This window comes from Echeneis naucrates, chromosome 11, assembly GCF_900963305.1.
Source record: "Echeneis naucrates chromosome 11, fEcheNa1.1, whole genome shotgun sequence".
NCBI lineage: Eukaryota > Metazoa > Chordata > Actinopteri > Carangiformes > Echeneidae > Echeneis > Echeneis naucrates.
This window is the reverse complement of record NC_042521.1, coordinates 8825642-8844247: the sequence shown is the minus strand read 5'-3', so window position 1 is coordinate 8844247 and position 18606 is coordinate 8825642. Positions and strand designations below refer to the sequence as shown.

The 18606-nt window shown below is 40.5% G+C and overlaps 1 protein-coding gene across 1 annotated transcript in view; it reads left to right on the top strand.

Moving 5' to 3' along the window:
* atxn1a (ataxin 1a) overlaps positions 1-18606 on the top strand; it is an 86787-nt gene that overhangs the window by 17487 nt on the left and 50694 nt on the right. The window contains exon 3 of the mRNA XM_029513621.1: positions 14064-14248. The gene's annotated coding sequence lies outside the window, so the exon portion shown is untranslated. The remainder of the gene's footprint in view (positions 1-14063; positions 14249-18606) is intronic.

Here is an 18606-nt window from a genome sequence, read left to right as displayed (position 1 = left end):
TTCTACAATTTTATAGAATTTCTGGTCTTCAGCAAATTGGATTTAGTTGCAAGATGTAATAATTGTAACCTTGACGGCTGTGGATATGGAATTGCTGTGACTATACCCGCTTGCTCATGAATTGGGGCATCCCCATATATAAGGACATTACAGTATGTATTTTTTTCCCATGTAATATTACACAGCTCCTAAGCTCTCAGCTGCAAGGTGGGTGTGTGGGTATCAACAATGACTTAAGTCGAAGCCAGAAGGATATGCATTGAGAGAGAGGAATTCAATAACAGGAAAATGGCTAGTGATAGAAACAATCCCTTGAATACCAAAACCCACCCTTCACCAATGTTGTTCTTGGCACAACATTACTTTCCATTACTACTGTTTACTCCTTGGGATGCTGCTGTTTGGAGACAGCACTTGGCAGAATGGGTTGTGTCTGTCCAATGCAACCCGAAACATCTTTTCCTCCTTCATGGTGTTGTGATGTGGCATGTGCAACGAGTCCCTGAACGAGGTCCTGAATCCCAGTATACACTCGGTCACCAGCGTTTTTCTGACAACGCATCAGTGCATGAAAACAAAGGACTCGGGTCACCATATGATCAGGGGCATACATGGGCGGACACTGGATGACAGGTTGAGACAAGCCCGTGCAACTAAAGCACAAGCATTATTTAAAACAGAGTCTCTAAGGCTGAAACTATTCCCTCTGCTATCAAGCTGTGGTGTGGTTTGAATCGAGTAAGTTCCTGGATGCGTGGCTGGATTGCTGGCTTTCTCTGTCTGTTTCTGTCTGGTTGGCTGGCTGGCTGGCTGGTTGGTTGGTAGTTGTGGCTTGGCCACTTCATCTTTTTTAGTGGATGGCTGACTGGCTGCCTGGCTGTGGATCAGCCTGATCTGGCTGGACATTTGATTGGATGCTTGGCTGCAGACTGACTGACTGACTGACTGACTGGCCGTTATTTCAGTCCCTTCCCTTAGCTATGCATCCTGTTGGAACTGTACCATTAACTACTAATCCCGTGCAGTTGCCTGCATGCACAGGACCTCCAAACCACCTTGTATCTATATCTGGTATACATTTTGACTTGCTGCTGCTGCTTGATCAGCACTGAACCAACTATTCAGAGTAAATTGTTTACATTATTGGATGAGGAGAGGCAAGCTAATTGGTGCTATAAATTACACAGACATACGCTAAGATGGTGGCTTCACTTCTGCTTTGATTGTAGAGACAAAACAACATGCACGACAAACATGGCAGCACACAGCCTAATGGAACTGTAAATTTAATACACTGGCCTACCTCCTGTCCTTCAGTATATCACACATTTCATCTGCTGCACGGAATTGCTTTAGATAAAACCTTTGCTATTAACTAATTGTGAATATGAACATCTGTGTTACTTTGTGCGTGCCTGTATGTTTCTGTGTGTATTTGTGTCTTTCATGTATAATTTTGTGCGTTTGGTGTTTACCACGCTTCAAGCTTTCGCAGTGAGTTGGTCAGAGGCTGAATGTGTGGCGGGGTCAGGCGGACAACTATGGCACATAAGTGAGGTTAATATGAGGTTTCACTGTGGCTTGACCTGTCCTGCTTCTCTGACACGGCCATCTACTATCAGCTGCCACAGTGCCAAAGAGTTAGCCCGAACCTGGCTGCAAAATAGCCCAGTGTCATACGTGTCCTGGGAAGTGCACTGTCGATTGTTTAGAGTAAACGCATACTATAAGATAGCCATCTTTGCGCGCACGCACACACACACACACACACCCAGTTGACCGCAAATAAAACCATTTATACGCACACAGCAGACAGACTAGTGCAAAGTTTACAGAATTTAATAAATTCATAGCAGATATTTGCATAGACATACAACACACACACACACACATACAGCTGTACTAATGCTAATTTAAGGGGCTTGCCAGGAGAAAATACCTTTGGTACAAAAAGAAAGTTGACCTAATGGGAATTAACCAGGCATCCTCATCAGAGTAAAATAAGTTGGGTTTTTTTTTTTTTTTTACATTCCTTTGTGGCTTTTATGGGAAATTTTTAACTACCCAGATGTCAAATCTGAGTAAGTCATGTTTAGATGGGATGTGGTGGATTTAGATCATCATCATCATCATTGAATTATTATCTCTTAGAAACTGGAAGTCAGAAAGGGGAAAAAGTGTAGGATAGTTACTGTCAGGAACATACATGCTCATATATAGTGATAATGTGTCAGAGTGCATTTGAATGTTTTTCCCTGTTTCTAATTTATGTATTCAGTCAAACACTTGTGTTTTAAAGTATCCACTGATTTCTTTTTCATAGTGAGGTTTCAATGCAAACCACCTGTGTGCTCAGTTGAAGGTTTTAGAGTTCATATGCTATTTCCATTTTTCCAATATTGAGGTTACTGTGAACTAAGATCATAACAATGATGAAGTGACTTTTTACATATCGGATTACATATCTGTTGTCAGTTTTTGACAATGCTTCTGTACTCTCCACTATTTCTCTCTGATCACATGCCCCATAAATGTCCCAGTTGTGCAAGTCAGATGGGGGAAAAAAAGGGAGGTTCCATGCTGCATTTACTGCATTGTGCGATCTGAAAGTGTTAGTACAATAATTCCCTCAGCACTTGAAGACATCCTGCAACAAGACAGATTTTGAATGGTTTCTTACTACTTCTGCCTGTCAAATGTTGGAGCTGTACCATTAACTAACCTAAAAACAATACAACACAACAACAAAAAAAGTGTTGCTCTTGCCTTATATCAAACCTTTCACCACCAGTGAGCCTCAAAATCCAACAACAGACAGTATTTTGAGTGAAAAGACCCCCCCCCCTTGCCTTTTCCCTTTCAGCTCAGTGGTTTGGGTTTTTGAGGCAAGAGCGCCCAGCCAGCTTGGTTTAATGCTACATGACATGCCATTAGCTCTGCTAGCGATTTGCCCCCACACTACCTCGAGTGCTGTTGCCTGAAATGGATAGCTGAGTGCATTTGCAACCTGACAGGACATGCTACCTTGCTGCAGACTATTGAATGGATGTGGGTTGTAGGTACAGAGGCAGTGGAATATAGGAGGCTCTTCATGGATGCCATTTACACTTTCGTGAAGCAAGAAAACTTTGTGTGTGTGTGTGTGTGTGTGTGGGTTGGGGGGGGGTTAGTGCCAGCATGTGGGCCAAGGGTGCAGCCATCATGAGTATGAGCATGCAAAATTCATGAGTGACAAGCTTGAACAAAATACAGGCCGTCATAACTACCATCACTATTGTTGCATCTGAATAGACTTACTGTACATTTATGTGACTTTTTCAGCATGACCCGCTGGTTATCTGCTGTCATATCAGTAGCAGAGAAACTATCAATGAATTATCTGATGAGCAATATTTCGCAAGAGTGCTCAGGGAGGGCACTGTGAGAATTTTTCACTTACTACCTGCTGACCTGCAACAAGTCTTTGCTTTGTCAGCATGACCCTCAGGCTATCTCCGGTTCATAAACACGCCCCCTGGAAATGATCATTTGTAGTATTGCATCTGCTTTTTCTATTTATCTGGTGGTTGTGTTGAAACACGGTGATCAATCGAAAGTTGGACACATCCACTGGTTCAAAGATTCACATTGCAAAAGTGCTCGTTCAGTCCCCAAATCACAACACAGAATCTCGAAGTCCCCTCTGCCACCAACGCTGTATGATCGAATTCTCAGAAAGCTTGCACAAGGCTGTTAAGAAGTTGCTGGATTTGCAGGTTTCTATTTGAACTTTTTTGCAAAGGTTCTCTCTCCTGCCTAGGTATATTTGCCAAGTGCAACATATAATTAGAATCCACCAATGGTAATGCAGCCCACTCCCCTGTGGTCCAGCTTTGGAGAATAGCTTTATAGGGTTTATATTGTTGTTGTTTATTTCTAATCTTTTAAAACTGAGGCACAGTTTAATAACGCCTTGTAAAAGCGGTAGGCTTGTGGTGTCCTGCACTCATTTATACAATTTTCTGCTTTTGAGTCCCATGAGATGTTTAAAAAAAAAAAAGCGCTTGACCAGATGTGGATAAGCTCAGACTGTGAGTTCTCTGAGATTTGCCTTTGACTTTGATTTGTAACTTATGTCTGTGTAACTTCAATGCGAGCTGTTTTTGTGTAAGTGAGAGATTAAGTACATTATGAGACACAAAGCTACTATTTTCCATGACTTCTGATATTTACTCAGCAGGCTGCTCTTCCCGTGAAAACATTATCATATCAAGTCGTTACAGTCATGTCTCCCAGACCAAGGTGCTGTGAGTCACGGAAGTTTTCCAGTCTCATTCTCAACATTAATGTATGACTCTTTGTAAGCTGAAATGTGTCTGTGTCTACACATCTCAATAGATATGTGAGGTCGTCAAGTTTAGTTTTGAATACTGAGAAGAATCCTGAAGACATTTGAAGTGTTTTGCCTTTTTTTTTTTTTTTTCAAGCTGTTACTGTACTGGAATATTATTGATATTTGAAACTCAGTCACACAACACTTTGTGCCAAAAAGTACAACACAACACTTAAAGGCAATTCCTAACATATGGAACTAAAATCTGTCTTGGATATTTACTAGTAATGTCACAAGAACAGAAAACAAAAGCTAAGTGTTCTTTGAGAGCTATTTTTGATGCTTTCAAAGCTTGCAGATGTTTTCTGTGAAGAGTTCAGAGGTGAAAAACCAAATGCACTGATGATCTCTGAGTGGAGACAAAACAAAAAGTTGTGCAGAATGTAGTTATGCAAGCTCTTCTGCATAGTTTTCCAAATGATGTCTGAGTTTTCTGTGTAGAAATAACATCTCAGTAGCCAGCATTTTGCAATTGTCTATCAAGAGCAACATAAAAATGTTGACCACAGAATTAGATTCCAAAGAGACCTTTTAATTTATTTGAATATGTCAAAGTATATCTTTCATTTGTGCTCATCTGAGAAACGTTCCTTAACATAATAATGTGCAGTGAAACAAGTTCAATTCCCAGCTCACTACAAAAACTGACATCTCACAGCAAATTCACTGAAGATTTCATAGACCCCATTAGCACATTTTGTGCAACATGGAGGTTTTTACCAACAGTTTGTGGACCCCTACCAAGCCTGTGGTGAGGTCTCAATCTCTATTTGGGGTACTCAGAATACATTTAAAAACATATGTCCACTATTCTGCCAAGTGCAAACTCATTTGTCTCGAGGAGGGGGGCTGTCTTGTCTGGCCAGCACCAATAAGTTGTTGGCTCTTGTGCTCTTCTCTATCTGCCGTTTCATCTGGGGAATCACTCAATTATTGAACTGATGCTATGTGGGCTGTGAGCATTTGAATGTGTGAGTATGTGTGCATGTGCCTGTGCACATGTATTGGCCATAGAGCCTGTTGTGGATATGAATGTGCGTGTGTGTGCGTGTGTGTGTATGTGTGCATTTGAGGTGAGCTGAAAGGAACTGCAGTAATTTCACAGAGCTAGCACTGTGTGCCTGCCCCACTTTCAGCCTTTTAATCATGTATAGACACTCGGGGCACTCCTGTGTGTGTGTGTGTGTGTGTGTGTGTGTGTGTGTGTGTGTGTGTGTGTGTGTGTGTGTGTGTGTGTGTGTGTGTGTGTGTGTGTGTGTGTGTGTGTGTGTGTGTGTGTGTGTGTGTGTGTGTGTGTGTGTGTGTACTGTAGCAGTGTTAAGTGGAGTATATGAGAGGGAGTTTGGTACAGTATGTGTCGGAAGACACCGATTGCACTCAAAACTTCATGTCTGAGATTACTCTGTGTGCTTTCTAATGCATATAAATTTCTCTCTATAAACATGGACAGTGATTCTGTAGTCACTGATCTGTAAGCTATTGAAACTGTGAAATAACATGGAAATATTACACATATCTATGTATGTATATTTATATATAATATAAAAACCATATCAATCATAAAGCATATCTAAATTATATATATATATATATATATATATTTAGGTATGGCTATTTATTTATTTCACTGTCTAACAGTTATTTTCATCAGTAGCTCAGTAAAATCTGTGTGTTAGAAGGTATGTGCGTTAGTGTGGGTGCACATTTTATGTGTTTATATGTCAGCTCCTTCAACAATGCATCTCAGTTTGACCTTGTAGCAGTTTGCAGCCAAATGATGCCCATCGCAGTCTAACAAGCTATCGCAGGCAGCGGCACATTACACTTCACAAGAGCACAGTATTCGCTATAGTTGGGCAGCAAGCCCCCACATGCCTCACCTGTGTGTGTGAATTACAGTATGAAGGTGTAAAAAAAAATTGCTAAAATATTTGATCATTTTAGGCCAAAGTGATACCATGTCTCACTGCTTACAATTGCTGTCTCAAGGTAGCAATGAATAAAAAAAATAAATAAAAATGGAGCGCTGTTTAATCCTAACACAATTGAGTTTTTTGAGCCATGGGTTCTCTTGCCAGGACTGCAGGCTCATTGAGAAAAGAGTTAAGGACAAGGAGTTTTGGATTTCACTTAAAAATGCTGAAAAATTATGGCTGATATTGCTCAGGGGAGACAACTGTTTCATCCCTTATGTCACCTCTTAAGTAAGCATTTGCTCATTTGCTTCCAAGCATGAAACTTTCTCTACAATCTGCAGGGAGTATTTGCATTTGCTCATGGCTGCCGAGAGTGCAGCTGCAGGGAGAGCAGAGGTTGTACCAGACAGTCCTGAACTCTGGACCCAGGGCAGTGTTGGACATCTCCAGCTTTTCAAGTATTGACAGTGTAGCTCTCTATGGAATACTAACAGTGAGGGTGTGGCTACGCTATGTTAGCTCTGACCTTGTGACCTTGGTTAAAAAACCGGTTGTCGGTCTGCAGTCGAGTGCGAGGGAACAATTTTATGATGCGTCATATGCTTAACATGTGGCAAAACTCCAAATCAATATGAGCAACTATGCTGACCTGAAATGCCACATTGCTTTCCAATTTATTTTAAGTTTTGTGTTCAGATTCCTGAGCCTGGAGGTGATTTTTTTTTTTTTTTTCCTCCTGTTGGCCTTTTTGTTTTTGTTTTTGTTTTTTTTGTTGTTTTTTTTTTTGCAGATTTAATGTTGCATTCACACTTTGTCAGAGGCCACCCAGGGCATGGCATACAAACACACATATACACTTCAATATACACACACAACACTTGCAGTCAAGGTTAAACAAAGATACCCAGACTTTATTTGGGTTAAGGGCAGTGCAGCACACACACACACACACACGCACACACTTCACACCAACACAGACATGTAGTACACACACCTGTCAGTGTTGGCATCTGGTAAGTCCTCTTTATCGTAGCCTCCCTCTGTTCTTTTGTCCTTTCTGTCTTGGTCATCAGACCTTGCAGCAGGGACAGCTCTTTAGGGACAGCTGGTGGGCCAGTGTGGGCACCCGCACTTTGTGTGTGTGCAGTTTTAGGAGCGTGGCGGTACATCACTGGGGTTGGGAGGGGGTAACTGCAGTGTCCTCGCAACGATGTGTGTGTATTTAGTATGTGCATGTGAGCACCTGTGCTGCTAGCAGGAAGCTGCCACAGCCGTGGTGCTGTGTGACGTACGCTGGTGACTTCCTAAGGTCGTGCTGTGAGCCCCATAATAACTGTTGTCTTCTTAAAGTCAACTCGCCTCCATAAGAGACAGAGGAAGAGGGAGGGATAGGATAACTGACTTGCTTTACTTGTTTCGCTTCTGATGGTGTTAAAAGGCGTTTTTCCATGAACACAAATGAAATGCGGCGCACTTGGCCACTGAGCTCTTCTAACTAGTTCACCATTACTGTACCAGTGTCAGCACAGTTAGAAGGGCAGGCAGTGAACTACAGCTGCCGTACGCTTTAGTTAGCCTCAACAAAGAAGCACAGTAATAAAGCGTGATTCAGGTTTATACACTTACTCATGGTATTTATTTCCATTCATTCGCTCTCTGTCATTCCTTGTGAAAGAGAGGGCAGCAACTTTAACAGAAAATGTGTGCTTTTTCCCTATAGGTCACTATCAAAACAGTTTTTTTGCTTGACCCACTGTCAACTAATTGCCACTTAGTCTAGTCAACATGCAAACAAAATATATTTGGTGATGTTTTGTTTCATGTGTTATGAACAGTAATTGCTCAGTCTGAGCCTCCTTGTTTCTCCACTGTGTGCTGCCTAATCAGTTAGATTTGCCCTCAAACGTAGATGGTTTTCTTTTTTCTTTTTTTTTTTTGTCTTTGTTTTGATAACTTCAGGAGGTGTCACCTTGATTTGTCTGTTTTTTTTCTTTCTTTTTTGAAGACCGCAGAATATTTAGTTTTAGCAAATAAAAATGTTCACTTTGACTTATATAAACCATCAGACAGAAACAACCATTCTGACACATTTTAAAGCATGACAGACTAAAAAAAAAGAAAAGGAAAAAAAGGAGTTGACTCATCAGTGAGCACACTCTGACAGGAATGAAAATGTGGGGGCGACTGAGACTAAAAGTTTGTGTCAGGGAGTTGAATGAGGTCTCATGAAACCTGCTCTTGCAGCTACAGCTTGTATGCACTTGCTCTAATTCTGTGGTATAACATCTGTAATCCAGCTATTATACCTTCCTTCTGCCTCAGTGTCAGATTACTGCTGTTGCAGACTATATACACTTAACATATTTTAATACCTATGCAATTGGGGTGTTGGTTATTTTTTACTCTCGAGGGGAGTGTAGTGCATGATAATTATTTTGTAAGAGCGTGAGAGAATGCTGCAGCTTATCACTGTGCGTGCTTGGTAAAGGAATGAATAAAGTGTGTGTGTGCATTCATGTGCACACCTTTTGAAGATGCGAGTTTGTGTGTGTGTGTTATGCCAGCGTTGGGATCTTCGGGGACCGATCAAAGCCAGGCTCCCCATGACTCCTGCTTGTCCAGGCCCAGTGAAACTCTACAGAGGAATGCTGAGTAATTCCCTGAGATGGCAGCTTCCTCTCCACTGTTGAGCATTAGTGCGTACTCTCAGTCTCACTCAAACCTTTCCTTTTTGCTATTCGCACACATGCACAATGTATTAGCAAGAAAATACTACACATGTATGCAAAGATTTACAAGAATCATGTCGGGTTGTTTTTTTTTTTTTTTTCTCAGCTGCTTGCTGACTTACTTCTTTTCATTGTTCACTCATTTACTCTCTTTTGCTTTGTGCTGTGTTTTATTCTCCTTTGCTCACATCTCTGTCACATGTCATTGTGGTGATGTGATGTGATCTGTTGCCCTGAAGAATACAATATCAGAGAAGAGGGATGAGCAGAGGAAAAGGAGAAAAAGAGGATTACAAATGCACAAGGGCTCTCAATGAATATGATTTAAAATCAGTTCTTTGGTTTGTCTACATTAAATTAAATTTCTTACTTAAATCCATAGCAGCTGAGAATATATATATGAAACACTACTCTCTTTCTCAGTGCTGAAATCTAATATTAAAAGCCCTTTGTAACACAACAAACACATTATAGTTTGACATTTAGTTGACCTTTTAGTAAATTCCTCTGTGAAGTTATATTATCACATCATGGCACTTACCAGCTGTTATTATTTCAAGAGATATAACCACATTAGGACAAGCTCGCATATGGTCCCCACCTGTAAGGGCCTAATAGATGGAAGTCAGAGAGCAAGCAATTTCTTTTAACCAAAGTTCATTTTTCCTAGATGACATCTCAGAACTGTGTACGTGCTAACCAATATTTGTGCTGATGTGTTTATATCTTCTTTAATCTCTGTACAGTGGCCTACCATATCTAAATTGTGCAAGCACTGCGTCTGAGTGACATTGTATCCCAGCCGCAGCACTACACTATCCAGGTTACTAAATATGCCTCTGTATTGTGTATGTATGGATATTGCATGAATGGTAGTGGAGATGTGTCTATATTTAACAGCAGGAAAAAGCATTATCACCAATTACATAGAGGCAGCTGTTAAGTGGGCCGACCTTTGACCTGTACTGATTGTTCGAAGGGTTAGAGTGAGTTGCATAACCGAGAGATTGGTTCATGTTTCTTACTGTCTATGTGGGTTCCCCTTTCCTGTCTTTTCTTTTCAGTTTCAGTTTACAGGGCCATTCCATAATGGTACTCACACAGTGTTTCCAAAGCAAATGCACGACGGGGCAAAGATTTTACATCTCCATTTATTACTGAAATGGACATTGAGCATACTTTGAAGTCAAACTGTGAACAGCAACAACAAAAAAAAAGTCAAATATTATTCAGAAAGTCTGTCCCAACAATCTTACATAAGCTCACAAGAATGTGTCGCACTTTTAGGCTTGCTATGCTTTCACCGTCTGTGCAGTTCAGCGAGTTAAAGTGTGAAGACTCGCGTTTTGCTCTTTTCTTCTAATGTTTTCATAGTTATTTTTGCACTAGATGAAGCCCAGACCAAGCAGTCCGCCTTTCTTTCTTACTGACCTTTTTCCTCACCATTCAGATGTCTCAGTCCTGCAGTGCAGTATTGTCCAATGATGCATCAGAGGGTGCAGCAACAATTTGACCCCTAAATATACATTCATTTATTCATTTATATGCATTCATTTCTGTAAACTGTAACCACATTATTACTCATAATAATGGTATTATGACGATTAATGTGGTTTTGTACAGAGGATGTGTACAGGTTGGGTTTGGCTTGAATACGAACTGAAACCCAATCATTTTGGTCATAATTATACCATTTCCATGTCTGATGAGTGGCAGGTTATTCTGGGTCCAGAAACCCAGCCTGTCGTTAGCTAGTTAATGGTTGGCCTGTTAGGAGCAGCCAGTGAACACAGAGCCAATAGTGCAATCCAGCAACTTTGCAAAGCTGAATTTTCCTCATTCCTTGGAAGCCTACACTTATGATGTATTATAAGCAAAAAAAAAAAAAGTGCTGTGTTTCAGCAGCGCATCTTTTGTACATTCTTAAAGAGGATGGTATGACCTCCTAGCCTGCTAAATTTAAATCAATTTAAACTAAACAAATGAGTACACAGGGACAAATGCAACATATGTACATATAAAATGTTAATATAGAATACAGTAATGAAAAATTTGACAATAGAGCGCTGTAACCTTGAGTTTCATGTGCCCCCCTCCGTCTTGTAGCAGTGTGGATGTTCCTGATGGTAACAGAGGTATCAGTCAGACAAGCCAGGTCAGGGTGTAATCCAACAACAGATACTGCTCTGCTCCTCCTTCCATGCATACACACGTCCACACACACAGACACACACTTACACACATCTACCACCTATGGCTCTGTGTTCTCTGCTGACAGCTGTGCCTGCTGTGTCTCATGAGTTTGCATGTGTGTATGTGTGTGTGTGCATGCTTTTCCAGCCCTGTGTATGACAGAAGGACAGCAGGCAGGTGACCAATAGAAAAGCAGACTGAACGGGGTAGGGCATGGTTTCCTAGGACCAAATTGTAACACACACACAGCCTCTGTTAATGAGTATCTTCTTGAGGAACTGAATACAAGGCAGATGAGTTGAAAACACTTGCAGTTATATGTGTGTGTGTGTGTGTGTCCATTTTGGACTTGCAGAAATGTCTGCGTGTGTAAACTTTTCACAGTTGTTTTGGACCACCCTTTTCCATGAATCAGACGGATAAGATAAATCTGGTTGAAAGCTGTGTCCCATATTGACCTTAACCCTGAACTCGACCGGAGATAGACGGGCTCATGTAAGAGGAGGGCTTTAAAATCCAAAATATATCCTGGAAGGCTGATCTGTGTTTTTGAAAAGTTTGTTCTTACTGTGACACTTGCATTCCCATGATTTTTCTGTTCTTATACACTTGTGCACGTCTTCTTTTTCAATCACGACATGCCATGATGTGTGGGCACACAGGATGTGACCCAGCCACCAGTGTGTCCATATCAGCTGTCAGCTGACTGAATAGATCTTTCATACACAATTGTGTGCATTTTCATGAGCCCTGTGCAAACTTTTTTGGTAGTAGTTACAGCAGAAAAATTGTGCAGGTTGTGCTGTGCTCTTCGGAGTTGGGTATGTTAACCATGCTGATTAAGCTGTTAATCAAATCTAATATTACACGCAGCAACTGCAGTTAACAGTTTTTAAGCCATAGTGCAAATAGAAGTTTAACACTAACTATCAAGAGCAGAGCGCATGCAATAAATGTCTGGTTGCATTTAGAATCTTATTTACTAATTCTAATAGTTAATTCTTTTCAATTTTGATTATAATGTGTTTGCGTTTTGTTGACTCCGGAGTGCCATATAAATTCTTGTCCAGAAAAATCATCAGTGATATTAAGCAAACAGGAAGCAGATGAGCAGTTGATGTTTTTGAGCTGTGTTTACCAACTGGGCTGTGACAGATGACATTGCGCTCAGGCAGTCCAAGACACTACGTTAAGTATTAGTATGTCATGTTTGCTCAAGCTCTTTTATCAGTGTTTTCATCTGGTGTGTTCGTGCACCTTGTTGTTCAAGTGTTTCTGTTGTGAGCTTGTGACTGAAAATACAGTATGTACAGGTTTCACATGCCTGCATGTTTGTGTGTGTAAATTTGTGTCTCTTTTTGTTGACTTGTCAGCTTAGTACAAACAATAAAAAGTGCACTTAGTATCGGTTTCTGTCCCCAAGGCCTAGTTGTCACATGATCAACTGACCTGATTTTGCGTTGTCAAGGAGATGCCTTGTTTCAGGGTTCATGTTAATGCTCAGCTCTGCCCCATGACCTTGGGACATGTTTTTGTCACCATGGTAACAGCCTCCAGGGTTACTCTAAATGAGAGGAGTGCACTGGACCGGTGCACTAAGTATTTTTCTCTGTCCTTGTGGATGAAATGATGCACTTTACAACATTTATACATCTAGAGAACACAAGTCTGTTTCAGGGATGACGCAGTCTTAAAGTTCAGATTCACACCTGGGGGATACAGTTAGACAGTGTTGGATTTGTAAACTCTTAATCTTTTGGGCATGAAACTTTTTTTTATAGTAATAATGTATATGCAGAGTAGAAAAGGTGAAATTAAAGTGCACTGAACCAGTTAGGTGTATTTAGTTATTTACACATTTGATGCTGTTAATATATTCAGTGTAAGATTACTTAAAGGCATTAACAACAAGAAAACCAACAATCAATATATATGTTTGCTTAGCGATGCTATTTTCTTTCTTTCTTTTTTTTTAAACCAGCTTTCCATTTCATCGTAATCGCTCTGTGTTTACTCGAAGCATTGGTTAAAGTGAAACATTGTCCAGAAAGTGAGCCAAGCTCATGAAAGCCATCTAAATGCTTCTAAATAACTATGTTTTTGATAGGAAAAAAAAGGAGGACACACGCCTCAAACCAGTGTCTCCTGCGGGTAAACAAAGCGTGGTTGCCATGCCGATGGGGCGTCCATGTATAAATAGCTTGGGTGTTTGTTCTGAATAGTCCTAAGAGAGAGCGACGGCGACGGGGAACAGCAGGGAGACGGTGATAGCCAACGTGCAAAATGGAAAGCACAGACTTTAACAGATGCATGTACTTACAATCCAATGACTCCAAGACTGTGGCAGAGATTAATACTGTGCCAAAGTCAACAGGTTGACTGAATTTGCTCAGCCATTTTTGCGACAGACTCCCATCACCACTGAAGATGACTGCAGTAGTTCAGAAATAAGAGTTAGTAACAGCAGAATGATACTGCACCATTTTATTAAATTATGTAGTCATTTCACCGGCAAACACTTCTGCTGGAAGTGGAGATCCATGTCGTTAAAAGAGAAATCTTTAAAAGAGCAAGTTTTTTTTTTTTTTTTTTTTTCTCGACTGAAGGTAGTCACTACAAGCCATTAAAACTGAGAGGAAGTCATTTTGTGGTAAACAACATGGCTCAAGGTGAAGCTGACAACTGTGATTGCGAAGTATGGATTTAGGTTATCACAGCATGATAATTGCACTGCAACAAGCAGTAACTGACCTCGCATCAGGGAACATATTACCAGCTGATCTGTACGTTAGAGGCCACTTTCAAAATGAAATTTCGCTCATGCCACCTCTGTCTCTTTGTCTTTCCCTGTAGGTAATGGTGACAGCACCTACAGACAGACAGACAAACGTGGACAGACGGCACAGACATCCAGGACGCTTTTTCCTCCCATTGGTGGGGAGATCAAGACTACATAAGAACTGCGGCTCCAGTTCGGTGTTGGCTATCAACTGAGCGACAGGCTACTCCGCCCAAGTGGCTCTGCCTCCTCTTCTCAGGTAGGATGGCCATTTTAACCAACAACGTTATTCAGTGCAAAGTCCGAAGCCAAACTACTATTAAATCCATCAGATGGTAATGAACTGTCAAGAACACACACTCTCTTTGTTTAAGAAGGCCACATGTTTATGCAAAAGTATTTGGTAACTGTGGTAACATGTATGCTTCAACAGTTGATTCATTATGTGTCCTGCACTGTGTATTTTGGTTCTTCCCCATTTCCTAAAAAAATGAAATGCCATTTAAAAAAAAAATTAAATGAGAAATGCTGTGTCCACACAGGAACTCTCCCCTCTAAATACACCAGTAGATGAGGTCTCTTATTCATCTGTGTTCATTACTGTTCATTAGATTTTCAGACCAATTTCAGTCTCAACTCACAATACTCATTATCTGTTATTTTTTTGGTGAGCACTTTATTTTGACTCCAGAGAAGATGCACTCGGGCCTGTTGTAAGTCACCACAATTTGGTTTTCTCCTGAGTCCATGTAATTCTGATGATATTTAATAATTGATTTCCTTTTCAGTTCATGTAGCCATACAGCACATTATTGTTTGTTCATATTAGGCTGGTGTAACTGCAAAACAATCCAGAGCTAAAAGGCAATGATGCATTATTTCCTTCCTTATTCCTCACAGCTGAATGTGTCAAAATGACCTAATGGCAGCTCTCTGATTCAGTTGACCCTTGTACTGACAGTAAAATCATTAACGTGCCATTATTGCATCATTATTGAAAAGCTGAAATTGCTATTGCAGTGCGGTTTTGCTGTGCAACTGCTGTGCTGTTTGTTGTTTCGGTTTTTTCGACACCTTATAAGGAATCACCAACTGCTCTCCTCACAAGTTCTGCATTTGCCATGAATCTGATTTGGATCTAGTTTCATAAATGGACAGTTTTTCCTTCTTTTACTCTTTCATTTTTCTCTGGGGGATGGAAAATGAGGAGAGGGATATTAGGCAGATGGTTAGAGGGATTTCTTTTAATCCTGAAAAGGTGAAAGTTTCCAATATTTCACAAGAAATGTAAAAACACAAATGTCAAGAGAATGTCACATAAAATTACTTCAACTGCAATATTTTTCTTTCCTCAACAATTCATCTTTCTTGCTTGAACTGAACAGAGTTGCTACTGTAAGAATACTTGTAGTGTCGTGTTGTACTCTGCTGTTTCTTCGGGTTTATGTGTTTCTGTAGCTCAGAGGATGAACTCTCTGGGTTTATTTGAGCTCCATATTCCCCCCTCTCCTCTCGTCCCCTTTAATGTGCCTTGATGTTTGATTTTATTCTTTTCTTTGTAATTCTTCACTTTTACCCTCCCACCATGGTGTCTCTCAACTCACTTTTGTGGATTAATCTTCTGCCAAACCCCCTCCCTTTCTCCGTCTCTCTTCTCCTTCCTTAGTCTCTCTTCCCACTTTCTAACTGAGTGGGTTCTCCTCCTCTGCCCCCCCCCCCTTTTTTTTTTATCCTCACCCTCCACTGTATCTGTTGAAGCTTCTCTGTCAGTCCTTTATCTCCGTCTCACCAGCTGTGTGTTGAAGTGCCATTCTCTCCTATGAGGGAGAGTCGAATGAATAGAGGAGCTCACTGACACTGGATCCATCTCTCCTCTCCTCTCATCTTGTCTTCTTTTCTCTCCTCCATATCAATTAAAAGTCAAAGTTTAATTAGTCACAAAAAAGGGATTTTCGCAGCCCCAGTTGAAGCGTACTTGTTTGTGACTGTTTTTTTTTGTCTATTACGCCTTCAGCAATATACAGTTACACTTGACTCACCAACAGCATCATTAGATTTTCCTGTGAGGTACTTCAGTGTGCTCGGGGACTTGCCTCATAACTATACAAATATGTTTTGAAGTGCAGTCTAATTAGTTTATTAACTTAACTTTGTACAAATTCAGAGAGGAGGGTGAAGGAAGGGGATCTTAAGAGAGAAAGTATTAAGGAAAGGTATGAGGTATAACAATATAAATATATAATGTAATAAAACTGATGCTACATAGAAGTCTTATGAAACGTTGAATTTTGGGCATTTTTCAGCTCCTCTCTTCTCCCTGTCTGCTCCTTTCTTCACCCATCAGTCCTGCTGAATGGAAATTAAACATTTCACTCACAGCTTCTTTCTGCTTCCTCTCTCTTTTGTAAATTCACTGTTGACAGTTGCCTTTCTCTGAGCAGAAAGCCCCAGAAATGAGCAGATGGAGGGCTGACAGTCTAGAGGCTCCAACAATGACACTGGGTGGCAAGTGGTGGTGATCAGTACATGTCAGAAAATGGCTGTTAATGGGTGTTCCATGTACAGAGTGCCCGTCTGCTTTATGGAGGCTGGATCCATTTTTGTCTGGCTGCCTGTTCAGGGAGAGAAGGTTTTGAATTCAAGACATTTGTGTTGAGATGTTCGGTGCGTGCCTAATGTTGCATCTTGTGCGGCTCCCATTGAGTATAACAGTGGATGACGTTAAAATGGCTATGAATAACACTCTCATTGTGCAAAGTTGGCTCCTGGTTTAACACACTTTAGTTTTTTGTCTTGAATTTGGCCCAGGACAATAGGAAGAAAAAGGCACTGTTGACGAAATGCTTTTCTGCTAATTTTGGTTTGTCTTACTTTGCTTTTGGAAACTTATGTCAAAGGAAAACTCAGAAGTTTCAATGTATGATGATGATAATACTGTAGATTAATAGGCAATGGATTGTGATGGATTATTAATTGCTCATCAATTCATAATATAAAGTGTTATCAAGTAAATAAATAAACTAAAATGACAGTACACAGAATTGACAGAATCAGTAGCCTGTCTTGTTGGTGCTGGACTGCAGGGATCGCACTGACATGCTCACTGTTTTTGCATCACTGGTTGCCTCTAAACATTTTGACTCATGAGCAAAATATTCTTGGCTTTGAATTCACTATTGTAGAAATCTGGCGTGAAAGACATTTTATAAGCCAGGAAAAAGAGTAAACTTATTTATGTCTTGCTGTGGAAATCTGACAGCTTTTTATGGATTCAGTCAGTTTTCCAAGAATGGTTTTTCTTTTTTTTTTTTTTTTTTTCCCATTTCAATCTGAGACTAGTCCCACCCACTCGTTCATGTTTAGATGCCGACAGCAATTATTCATAGTAATCTCAGAGTTTGGGAATTACCGGTTAACCCTGTAACGCTCCCTATAATAAGGACTTTTTAGATGTCCAACATTGCTGGGGGATATCAGTCCCTGAACAACATCTCAATATAAAGGCAGCTGAACCTTCCCCTGTTATTTGACATTTGATTTGCGTAAAAAGGGATCAGACATAGATACCATGCTTGTGTAAGCCTGCTTAAGGATAATAGTTAATATTCAGCAAAACAACATCCGTTAAATATCAGACTTACAAGAAAATCTTTAAAACTTTACATTTTATATTAGGAAATGTATAATGGGCAATTGTTCTTTCTCTTTTCGGCAAGTATATATGTGTGTGTGTGTGTGTGTGTGTGTGTGTGTGTGCGAGCGACAATGGATTTCCCCTTCCCTGTTTTCTTTTAATAGCTGTGCTCTGCTTTATTTGATCTGGGCCCCTACTTTCATAGTAGGATTGAGTACATTCTGGAGAGCAAGGGATACACAGACACACACACACACACACACAAACACAAACACACACACACACACACACACACACACACACACACACACACACACACACATATACTCACATATATTCATCTGAGACTGCCAGCTGCAGTAGCAGTAAATCAAAGAGGGAGAGTGAGAGAAGGAGAAGACACTTGAGGATGAGAGGAGTTGGTGAGAGATAAAGGGAGGAACAGAGGAGACAGAGTAGGGGATGTGTCGGAGCAAAGAGGAAACAGAGATAGCATGTATCGTGTGAGGGAACTAATTAAATTCATCACTGAGCCCCACCACCACCACCACCACTTCAAATTTTTTCCTGCTGTTCTTGATTATTGCCCCCCACCAAAGTGACTTAGTCAGTCTTGCATTGGTCTTGCTGTCTCATTGTCTCATTGTTTTCATACACACACACACACACACATACACTGAATTGAGAGGAGAGAGGCATAAGAGCAGCAAGTTAAATTAATGAAAATAGATATTCTTAATATCAGACCTGAGAGTACCTATTGTTCATGTATTAGATGCTCCTAACGAAAGAATAGGGGAAAAAAAAACGCAGGGTGAAATGCTTTCAAACTGCATTTATGAGTGTTTCAACCAAGGCCGTTCTCTGGGGGCGGGGGGGAAACAGTTCTCACAAAACTTTTTTCATGTCTTAATTGTAAAGATATTTGTAAGGAAATTTCACAAATTGGTATGGGTGTTAGAAAATACTGTCTAAAAATGAAA